The sequence below is a fragment of the Pongo pygmaeus genome, chromosome 5 (genome assembly GCF_028885625.2).
Source record: "Pongo pygmaeus isolate AG05252 chromosome 5, NHGRI_mPonPyg2-v2.0_pri, whole genome shotgun sequence".
Lineage (NCBI taxonomy): Eukaryota > Metazoa > Chordata > Mammalia > Primates > Hominidae > Pongo > Pongo pygmaeus.
This window is the reverse complement of record NC_072378.2, coordinates 53,947,832-53,960,120: the sequence shown is the minus strand read 5'-3', so window position 1 is coordinate 53,960,120 and position 12,289 is coordinate 53,947,832.

Below are 12,289 nucleotides of genomic sequence, written 5' to 3'. Positions count from 1 at the left end.
TTAAAATGAGAATTCTATATCTACTATATAGGGATAACTCTATATCTACTGATATTTTGTCTTATATCCTTCAACCTAAGATTTTCAATTACTAGAAATAATACTTATGTTTTTCTGTGGCACACAACAGATAAATTTTAAACTGTTTCCTTGAGTACCTGTTGACTTCTGTGCTCATAATTCCCCTTATTCCTTTGTCCAAAGAGTAATAAGATTCCATGCCAATCTCAGTGGCTAGAAATCATTAGTGTGTGCTTGGAGTCTCACCCTTCTAACTGCCCTTCTGTTGAAGAAGAACCCACCTAAAGGGTTACGTAAGTCAATCGAGAAATGGATGCAGCTGCCTGACTTACCTACCAAGCTCTCTTGGCTTGATCTATAAAGACTTATTAGGAGTTACAGGAAAGCTAATTCACAATTCACAATTTTTGCTTAGCTTCTTTATGTGCTTCAAAAAACAGTGGGAGTGGCCGAGCACGGTGGCTCACACCTGTAATCCCAACACTGTGGGAGCCCGAGGCGGGCAGATCACCTGAGGTCAGGAGTTCCAGACCAGCCTGGCCAACATGGTGAAACCCTGTCTCTACTAAAAATACATAAATAAGCTGGGAGTGATGGCACACATTTGTAATCCCAGCTGCTCAGGAGGCTGAGGCAGGAAAATTGCTTGAACCCGAGAGGCGGAGGTTGCAGTGAGCCGAGACTGCGCCATTGCACTCCAGCCTGGGTAATAGAGCGAGACTCTGTCTCAGGAAAAAAAAAAAAAAAAAAAAGAAGCAGTGGGAGGGGGCAAATTTTCTGAATGTATTTTCCTCTTGTAAGCACTGGTTTTTTTTTTTTGAGACACAGTCTCACTCTGTTGCCCAGGCTGGAGTGCGGTGGCGTGATCTTGGCTCACTGCAACCTCCGCCTCCCGGGCTCAAGTGATTCTCCTGCCTCAGCCCCCCAGGTAGCTGGGATTACAAGGATACACCACCACACCTGGCTAATTTTTGTATTTTTTTTAGTAGAGATGAGGTTTAGCTGTGTTGGCCAAGCTGATCTTGAACTCACAGCCTCAGGTGATCCGCTTGCCTCAGCCTCCCAAAGTGACGGGATTACAGGTGTGAGCCACCCCTCCTGCAAACCCTTTTAATGGCCATTATTACTAGAGTTGGAATTCGTATCTCCACCAAGGAAGCTGAAAAAGGCTCGAAGTTTCAATACTATTAAGACGGATGGTAGATTAAGAAACTGTGAGTCTTAGTAGTTATCAAGGAGAGAACTGGTATCTGAGTTCTGAGCAACCGGAGGTCCTCAGGGTTTTCATCCTTAGCTATATTAGAAAGTTGAGGGCAGAGCTAACCTGCTTCAAATGCCTGTAGTCTCAAGACACTGCCCATGAAATGCTGGCCATTAGGCCTTCCCTATTTAGGGCCTGCTGGAGTAGTTTCAACTTTTACTGCATGGTTAAATTGTCCACCAACGACAAACATCCCACCAATCCTTTAAAAATATCTACCTAGTAAACAACCACATGCTTTCATTGCAAAGATCACATTGGTGTTAAACAAAACCTGCTGTTATAATTAAGTTGTAGTGTCCAACTTACATTGAAGGCCTAGGCACTACCACTTTAGAGAAGAGTCTGTAACCAAACTGACATTTGCTTAGTGGCCTCCAGCCCCAAAAGGAGAATGTCCCAGGGGCACTTTCCAATACAGACCAACAAAGAATTTTCCTGATTTGTGAATTTATTTATATAAACAAAATTTTGAAAGATGTAAGTTAAACTACATTTATTTGAAATTGCGACGATCACAGAAAAACTATACCATTGGATCACTGTACAAAAAATAGATCTGAACATTTTATTTTTGTGTGTATCTCTCCATGGAAAAAGAAAAGTTAAGACATATTTCTTTGCTTTGGAAATAGAAAAAGTATTCTATATTCTTTCCTTACTTACAGAGCTTGCTTTTATTTCTAAATCAATAAGCATATAAATAGAAAAAAAGAATATTTTACCCAGGAAACTGTGAGTCATATTGAATTGAATTGATGGGAGAGTGGCCATATAATCCTCAAACTTTTGACTCTCCACCACCACCCTGATCCCTTGCCAGGATGCCACTGGAAGTAAATCCAGTTCCAATGAAAATAAAAGCCTCATCTATTCTTAGTCTTTTAAGGTGACAGCATTGTTGACACTCAGAGACCTTCATGAAGCACTGCGCAAGTCGTTAGAGGAAATAGCTGTTCCATGTTTATGACAGCATGCAAGCAAAGGTTTAAACCAAAAAGTTCTGCATCTTTTCTTTAGGCTGGTAAGCCTCCAGCCTCCATGATGCTTTTATGAATGGTTGAGTTGCAGAGTGAGATGATATTACTCACTAATTTTTTGAGGCCTACTTAGTAATGAGATTACTAGTACAAGTAAGATATAACCCATAATCTCCAGGAAAGCTCATAGACAGGTACAGTAAAGACAGGTACAGTAAAGTAAAGCTTTACTGTATCTGTCTGTGAGTTTTCCTTGAGATTATGGATTACTAGTACAAGTAAGATATAATAAATATAATAAAAAGATAGTGCCACAATTACTAATACAAGTAAGATATGATAAATATAATAAAAAGATAGTGCCATAATTCAAAATGCACCATAGACTTAAATGTAAAACATAAAACTATAAAACTTCTCAAAGATCACATAGGCAATAAATCTAGATAAATTTATTTTTATCTAAATAAATATTTACATACTTACCTAAATAAATCTAGGAGACCTTTGGTTTAGCAATGACTTTTTAGATATAGCACTAAAAGCATGATCTATAGAAGAAAAAATTGATAAGCTAGACTTCATTAAAATTAAAGACTGCTTTGCAGAAGTCACTGTTAAGAGAACGAAAAGACAAGCCACAGACTGGGAGAAAATATTTGCAAAAACATATCTCTGATGAAGGACTTGTTTTCAAAATATACAAAGAACAATTAAAACTCAACAATAAGAAAACAACCCAATTAAAAAGTGGGCCAAAGATCTGAACAGATACCACCGAAAAAGATATACAGATGACAAATAAGCACATGAAAATTGCTCCACATCATATGTCATTAGGGAATTGCAAATTAGAATAAAATGAGTTACCACAGCATGCCTGTAGAATGGCTAAAGTCCAAAACGCTGACAACACCAAATGCTGACAAGGATGTGGAGAAACAGGTACTTTCATTCATTGCTGGTGGAATGCAAAATGATACATGCACTTTGGAAGGTATTTTTGCAGTTTCTTACAAAGCTAAACATCATCTGACCTTATGATTCAGCAATCTCACTCCTTGGTATTTACCTAAAGGATTTTAAAACTATGTTCACACAAAAATTTGCACATGGATGTTTATAGCAGCTTCATTTGTAAAACTTGAAGGCAACCAAGATATTCTTCAGTGAATGGATAAACTGTGGTACATCCAGACAATAGAATATTATTCAGCCCTAAAAAGAAACAAGCTATCAAGCCATGAAAAGACAAGAAGGAAAGTTAAATGCATATTGCTAAGTGAAAGAAGCCAATCTGAAAGGCTCCATACTGTATAATTTGAACTATATAACATTCTGGAAAAGATAAAACTGTGGAGACAATAAAAACATCAGTGCCTGCCAAGAGTTCAGGGGGTTGGGGAGATGGATGAATAGGCAGAATGCAGGACATTTTTAGGACAGTGAAACTGTATGATAATGGTGGATATAGGACATCATGAATATGTCAAAACCCATAGAACTATACAATAGAAAGAATGAACCCTAATGTAAACCATGGACTTTTGGCTAATAGTATGAACCACTAGTGGTTAATTGGTTGTAATTCTTTGATAAACTAGTTGTAATTAATATACCACACTACTGCAAGATGTTAATAGGAGAAATTAAGCAGAGGGAGGTGGTGGGAAGAGGAAGTATATGGAACTCTCTGTACTATCTATGCAGTTTTTCTGTAAACCTAAATGTGCTCTTAAAAATATATGTGTGTGTGTTTGTGTGTGTGTGTATATATATATGTGTGTGTGTGTGTGTGTGTGTGTGTGTGTGTGTGGCTCCACAGCTCCACAGAGGAGCTAGACTAAATCTGGCTCTGGGGAAGTCAGGGAAGGCTTCCTGGAGGAGGCAAACCCTGCAGTGAGTTCTAAAGAGGAAGAAGAGGAGGAAACATACAGAAAAGGGAACTACAGGAATACAGGTTATTACAAGTGTAGAAGGCTGAATAATGGCTTCCCAAAGATATCAAGTCTTTAAAAAAATTTATTTTTATAGAGACAGGGTCTCACTCTGTTACCCAGGCTGGTCTTGAACTCTTGGGCTCAAGTGATCCTCCTTCCTTGGCTTCCTAAAGTGCTGTGATTATAGGCATAAGCCACCACACCCACACCCCAGAGATACCAAGTCTTAATCCATGGAACCTGCAAATGTTGTAACATAAGGAAAAACATCTTTGTATAAGAGGCACGATTAAGTTAAGGATCTTGAGATGAGATTATTTTGGTCTATGCAGGTGAGCCTTAAATCTAATCACAAGTGTCCTTAAAGAGAGAAGCACAGGGAAATTAGATACATGGAGGAGAAGGTGATGTGAAAATGGAGGCAGAGGTTGGCATGATGCAACCACAAGCCAAGGAATGTTGGCTGCCACCAGAAGCCTCTGGAGGGAGGGTAGCTCTGCTGATACATTGATTTCAGCCAAGTGAAAATGACATTGAACTTCTGGCTTCCAGAACTGTGAAAGGTAAATATCTGCTGTTTATAAGCCACCAAGTGTGTGATAATTTATGGCAGTCACAGGAAACTAATGTAACAAGCAAATGCAATGATGTATTTCTAGAGTGCCTACTGCATGTCAGATGATTTTTTTGTTTTTTTTTTTGAGACAGAGTCTCACTCTGCCACCCAGGCTGGGGTGCAGTGGCATGACCTCGGCTCACTGCAACCTCCACCTCCCAGGTTCAAGCAATTCTCCTGTCTCAGCCTCCCGAGTAGCTGGGATTACAAGCGCCCACCACCACACCCAGCTAATTTTTGTATTTTTAGTAGAGATGGGGTTTTACCATGTTGGCCAGGCTGGTCTCGAACTCCTGACCTTCAGTGATCCACCCGTCTTGGCTTCCCAAAGTGCTGGGATTACAGGTGTTAGCCACCGCACCTGGCCTGCCAGATGCTATTCTAAGTGCTGCACATATAGTGATTCATTTAACTCTTGTAACAACAAATGAAGTAGATACTGTCATTATCCTCATCCTCATTCTGTATATGGAAAAACCAAGGCTCAGAGAAGTTAGGTAACTTGACTCAGGTCACCACTGCTAGGAAATGCTATAGGTGGCACTCAAGGCCAGGCAGACCAGCTGTAGAATCCTTGTGCTTAACCACCAGGTAACACTGGCTTTGGACAGGAAGCAGCTGTAGTATGTGTAGGGGATACACATGAGGTTTGGGAGTGAAGCAGTGAGCAGCAAGAACAGGCTACAAGGGTCAGCAGGAGCAGACCATGTGGTCTCACTGTCATCTAAAGATCCAGCTTGAATGTGCTACATCAGAATCACCCCCAAGAAATTGTACACACCTAGACTGCTGAGCCCCACCCTGTTTCAGATTCAGTGAGGCTGTGTGGCCTGGGAATTTGCATTTCTATCAATTGCCAGGTGATGCTGCTACTGCTGGTCCAGGGACCACACTTTGAGAACCACCATTCTTATTGTTGTTCTAGGTGATGAAAAGCTGTTCAAGAGTTTCAAGCTGAGAATTAACGCTGTTGGAACTGCATTTTAATAAATTACCTAAAGGCTATGTGGGAGACATGCAAAGGTGTCAGAAGCAAAAGCTCAATATTTAAAATAGAAAAAAAGTATAGCTGTTCTGTTTCCAGAAGGAAGTAACAAGGAACTACTAATATATGGTAATTCAGCTTGTAGACTCTAGCATCTGTGAGACTGTAGGTAAATTACTAAACTTCTCCAAGCCTCGGCTGTCTCATCTATAAAGTGGAATTAGAATCATGAGGGTGAAATAAGCTAAAGAAAGTATAGCACTTGCCATATAGTAAGCACCCATTATATAGAAGATGTTTTTATGTTTAGTATTATATTATTAGGAGGGGCAGGGCAGAAACTCTGCCCTCCAGGATGGATATAGTTGATCTCTGAGGTTTTTTTTTCATCTTAACACATGTATTTCAACATAACTATGCTTACAGGAATATATTCATATTAGTTAGCAAAGTGTATATTAATTTGACTTATCCAACGCAATTTGGACCAAAAAGTTGTACATGCGTTTTGGGAGGCTGAGGTGGGAGGATTGCTTGAGCTCAGGGGTTTGATGCCAGACTGGGCAACATCATAAGACCCTGCCTCTACAAAAAGTTTAAAAAAAATTTAAAAATCATCTGGGCATGGTGGTGTGCACCTGTAGTCCCAGCAGCTCAGAAGGCTGGGCTGAGGATTGCCTGAGCTCAGAGTTTAAGGCTGCAGTGAGCTGTGATTACATCACTGTACTCTGGCTGGGTGACAGAGCAAGACCCTGTCTCAGGAAAAAAAAAAAAAATTGTACATGGTTTAAATTTTAAACAGAAAAAACCCACAAGACTCACAATCTGGATTTTTTTTTTTTTTTGGTCTATTACAAATGTATGAAGGATCATCCCTCAAATGCTGTAAGGCAGGCAGCAAAAACACAGAGAAATTTGCATTTAGTTTACTTTAGAAAAATAAGATGTGGTGCGCTGTAAAAGGCTAAAAATTGGAGCAAGAAAGCATCTTTGTCATATTTTAACACCAGATTACACAAATCTAATAATTATAGTGTAGCCTTAGGGTGGAGGAGGGTATGTACACCTGTGAGACAAGTGCAGTAGCTGTGTACATCGAGTTCATGTTGTATATACCTTCTAAATCTATACTCTGTAAGAGTCAACCTATTCCCTAAGTCTCAGATAACACTATCAGTCTGAAGGACATTTTGAAAAACACTGGGTTCAATCATTTTCTAAATATCCAGTTCTAAAATTATATGGTTTTAAGTGAGCATTTTTCCTGACAAGTGAATTAGACTGATTTTTGCCAGATTATAGAGGCAGGCATTGAATAATGTGCCTGGTCTTTCAAGGTGCTGGAAACATTTTCTATGTTAGGCCATTAATCTTGATCACATTTCAATGAGACATGGAAAAAGTAGGTCTTGTCCTCCTTAAGTTTTAGATGAATAAGGCACTGAAAGTCTACACCCAAGGTCGCTGAAGAAATCTGTTTCAGAGCTGCCACTAGATTCTGTGCCTCTGGAGATCTCTTCCAAAGGACTTCCTGTTAGATTGTGCTGATACCCCTAAATAAGAGAATTCATGTGGAGTTTCAATCAGGAGGAATCTGGTCAACCAGAGTATCACAAGACTTGGCAAATGTTTATGTTAAAAAACAAGCTAGGGGATTATCAGCTTTTTTCTTGTTTGCCAATATACTGAGAAAAAAAGAATCTTATTTTTGTTTTACTTTACAGTTCCTTAAAAGACATTGAGTATTTTTTCATATAGTTATGAGCCATTTTAATTATCTCATTTGAATTGCCTATTCTAATCCTTTGCCTGTTTTTCTACATTTCTGTCTTCTTATTAAGGACATTAGTTCTGTGTTATATATTTTTGGAAAGTTTTTCCCATAGCCTGTTGCTGATGTAAATGTGTTGTACACTTTGATGTCCAGAGAGAATGTAGTTTCTTCATTTTGTCTCTTGTCCATCATCTTCATGAGGCCTACCTGCTGAAGAGAAGAGAAGACTAACTAAATGTCAAGTCAATTTACCCCTTAGCTTGATTTAACAATTTAAACAAGCCCTTTAGGTAATGCTCATTTTTAGGGATAGTTGTTTAGTCAATCTTGTGTGCACCCCACCACCACTATCTTCACTTTCACCGCTACTTCTCCCAAGATCAGATTTGGTAGATGAAAGAGGTGGGCTAATGTGAGCTCAGAAGACAGAGTGAAGGAGTGCTCAGGAATGTGCACAGTGCTCCAGGTCCTCACTAGCGCCATCTGTAAAACAGCTGTCCTGGTGCTCATTGGGTGACCGTTGGCTCCATCCAAGCCACATGTATTCAGTAAGCATCTACCACTGGCATTCTGCAGCTGGTGTCACCAAAGTCTATTTCTTCTCAGCTTGGTAAGAACCATAGCAGCCTCCCCACTCCCTTGGCTTCCTCTGGTCTTTGCTGAATTGCAGACTCCACTGAGCATCTGCCACATATTTCCTCTTGCCCTCTTTATAAATTTTCTTTATAAATTACCCAACCTCAAGTATTCCCTTATAACAACACAAAGACATACATATATATATATACACACATACACACATAAACACATATATATACACAAATATAGGAATACATCCATACAAATATATATGGCCCTCTGGCCTAGGTGACCAACACTTAAGTGTTTGGTGCAGGGCCAACCCACTCACTTTATAGCAGGCTCTGATGGCTCTTAACTTGGTGTATCCACTTGGAGAAGCACAGGAATTCAGAAATACAATGACCTCTACCCAATCTGTCCCTCTCTTAACGTTGCTGGCACCATGTTAGCACACAACCCAGGCACAGCCATGTCCTCCACAACCCATGTAGGAAGTAAAGCAAGAGCTCTTCTGCCCTTATTCTCCTCAACTGATCTGACATGACTTCCTCCCTTAGGACATGTGTCCAATGATTTACTCTCCTACTATGTTGCCCAGTTCTTCTTCCCACAGTCCCCCAGGACCGGAAAGGGTGAATTTTCCGTGGTTCTCCTTCTGTCTGGCTGGGAGTTCTCTAAGGTAAAATGCTATCATCTGTCTCTGATTCCTGCCCCTTGGTATGCTTGTTTCTTGTGGCAAAATCCTATCCTGAATGTCAGTTGCTGATTATTAATGCTGTCTTGGCAGAAACAATATGCTTCTACTGTTTTCTTTGACTTCTTACCATTTTTTATGTTTAGCTCTTTAAGCCATATGAACTTTTGTATATTGTATGAATCAAGGATATAACTTTCTATTTTTCTCCATGGATAGCTACTTGCCACTATACCGTTTACTGAATCCAAACCCCACTGATTTTTATCACAGATGAAATTTCCTTTAATACATTGATCTGTTTCTAGATTTGTTCCTCTAACCCTGCAATATCATGGTAAGTAATTGTAGGGAATGTTCTGAGTCATTTTTCCTAAGTTGGGTTTTGTCCTTTGCCTTCTATATTCCCTTTCACCATATATATTTGTATGGATGTATTCCTATATTTGTATATATGTATGTGTGTGTGTATATGCATGTATGTATATGTATGTCTGTTTTGTGTTGCTATAGAGGAATACTTGAGGCTGGGTAATTTATAAAGAAAAGAAGTTTATTTGACTCATAGTTTTGTAGGCTATACAAGAAGCATGGCTCCGGCATCTGCATCTGGTGAGGATCTCAGGCTGCATCCATTCATGGCGGAAAGCAAAGGGGAGCCAATGTTTGCAGAGATCACATGGCAAGAGAAGAAGCAAAGAGAGATGGGGAGAGGTGCCATGCTCTCTTTAACAACCATCTCTTGTGGGAACCAATATTGTAAGAACTCACTCAATCATTCCCTGCTGCCAGAGAAAGCATTAACCTGTTCATGAGGGGTCCACCCCCATGACCCAAACACCTACCATTAGGTCCCACCTCCAACATTGGGGATCTAATTTCAACATGAGATTTGGAGGGGAAAAACATCCAAACTATAGTAATGTATACACATATAGATGTAAGTGTGTGTCTGTATTAGTCTTGCAAAATTTCCATATATTTTCTTTCATTTTGCTAATGCTTGGAAGCTCTGCTAGATAATTCCGTTTGTTCTTACATAATATATGTGATTTCTTTATGTTCTTTTCACTATATTTAACAGTATTTTGCTTCCCTGAATCTATATATTGACAGCCGACTCTCATTTTCTATCATCTAAAGAATGATATTTGGGGTAGTGAAGGACAATTGTTCTCACCTGAGATTTTTGTACAGTTGTTATAGTATTTGGGTTCCACCTCCTCTTCTGGGATGTGGGTGACTGTCCTATTACAAGATTCTTTCACCTGCAGAGTGGAGAGGAGTGAAACAGCCTATTCCCATTGGCTTCACTTTAAAGTGAGTGGATGAGAGCCTGGGGTACCCTGAATGCCAGAATGAGAAGAACTTTATCAGGAATATCAAGTCCACACTAGCTGCCCCAGTTTATCCCTGTTGATTTGTTCTATTACTTAAGGAAAAATCCTTTCAGTCAACTTTTGACCAAGGAATGAATACCCAGTTGCTGTTGAGGTTGATGAAGGAGAAAGGGTAGGTATGTGGAGCCACGTAATCTGCATCTGAATCTTCAATCAGTCCCATTGATTTCCACCCCACCTGTCAACTCAGACTTTTGAATCTGGAAGTTCTATGTAGTCTGCTGAGTAGATCAACAGCCTTTTGTATTTATGTTAGTGTTAATTTCCTTGACTCATCTTTATTATTAAATATTTGCTTTCTGGGTGTGCCCTGCCTTGTTGTGGGCTTATACTTTTTAAAAAATTTGTTTATCATCATTTTAATGGGAGTCTCAGTAGGAAGAGTAGATAAATGTTTGTGCTTAATTAACCACCTGAATTGAAAGCATTTCCCTCTGGTTTACACATTTGATAATTCTTCAGAACTGTGGGTCTGTTCACGGTGTTCTTTTGGTTTCTGGCATTTGATCGAGATATCTATAGACATTGTAGATATAGATATAGATACACTTTCCCGTGTGACTTCATAGAATGGACCCAAGGGGAGACTCATGTATGTTCAATCTGTGTCTTTTTTTTTTTTTTTTTTTTTTAGATGGAGTTTCACTCTTTTTGCCCAGGCTGGAGTGCAATGGCGCAATCTCGGCTCACTGCAAACTCCGCCTCCCAGCTTCAAGTGATTCTCCTGCTCAGACTCTCAAATATCTGGGATTACAGGCATGCGCCACCACGCCTGGCTAATTTTGTGTTTTTAGTAGAGACGGGGTTTCTCCATGTTGGTCAGGCTGGTCTTGAACTCCCAACCTCAGGTGATCTGCCCGCTCGGCCTCCCAAAGTGCTGGGGTTACAGGCATGAGCCACCATGCCCAGCCTCAATTTGTGTCTTAATCCAGCCTCTCTAGCTATCTTTCATTAAGAAGCAACCCCCTCAGGATCTGTATTTCCATGATTATGTTTTAGGGACTAATTGAGCCTGCAACATACCTTCTTTCTTGACCTCAAGCTGGATTTCAATACCAATGATCTCAAGAACCGACTATTGGAAGGAGGCTCCCTGACACCTCTGACCACACTGGGAATCATGTAGCTTGCAGCCTGTCACCACAAGCCACCTGATGGGAGTCAGGAGTGTACGGTATGAATACCAACACTTGCTGGAGATGGCACATATGCTTAAAGCTAACTTTCCCCATCAAACTTTCCTCCTCCACCAACAACATCACTGAAAGGACAGAATTCCATATCCTAGATGCTCCTTTGACACAAAAACCTGGAGAAATCACTGGGAGTAGTTCCTTCTTTCCTCTTGTTCACTGAATCATCCCAAACCAAGTCTTCACCTTGAACCCAAATGCTAAATCAGGCTTCTTCTAATCTGGCAGTGTCTCTACCATATACACTAAATTCCAATAGAAGTATAGTCTGTTTTTGAAAGTAGGGTAAAAATAGATCCTATTTTTAGGATAAAAATAAATCAGGGTAAAAATATTTAAAAGCAATCTTTCTAATTCCCATATTTTATAAAAGACACAGAGCAAGCGTGAAGATGCTTGTTTGTGAAGTGATGTGCAGCCACTGATGAAGGGCAGGGCAGACCCCTTGCCCTTGCCTGGGCTCCAGGTCCACAGTGTAGGGTAAGAGCTCGAGCTCTGGGGTCAGACTGTAAGAATCTTGATCTGCTTCTTATTGTCTGGTTTTAGACAAGTCACTTAACTTCACTAAGCCTAAGCCTTAGTTTCTTCATTTGCGAAATGGAAGTAATAACAGTAACTGCCATTAAATTCTCACTCCACTCCTTACCAAAGAATTTATTTCAAATGGACAAAGCTGAATGTTTACCCAAAACAACTATAAAACCAGCAAAGTAACTACAGGTGAACATTTTAAATTCTTGAGAAAAGGAGGACTACACTAAGCGTTTCAGTTATTGATTAAGCAAAAACTTCATGGCTCAAAACAACCACCATATTTGTAACCACGATTCTGCAACTGGACTG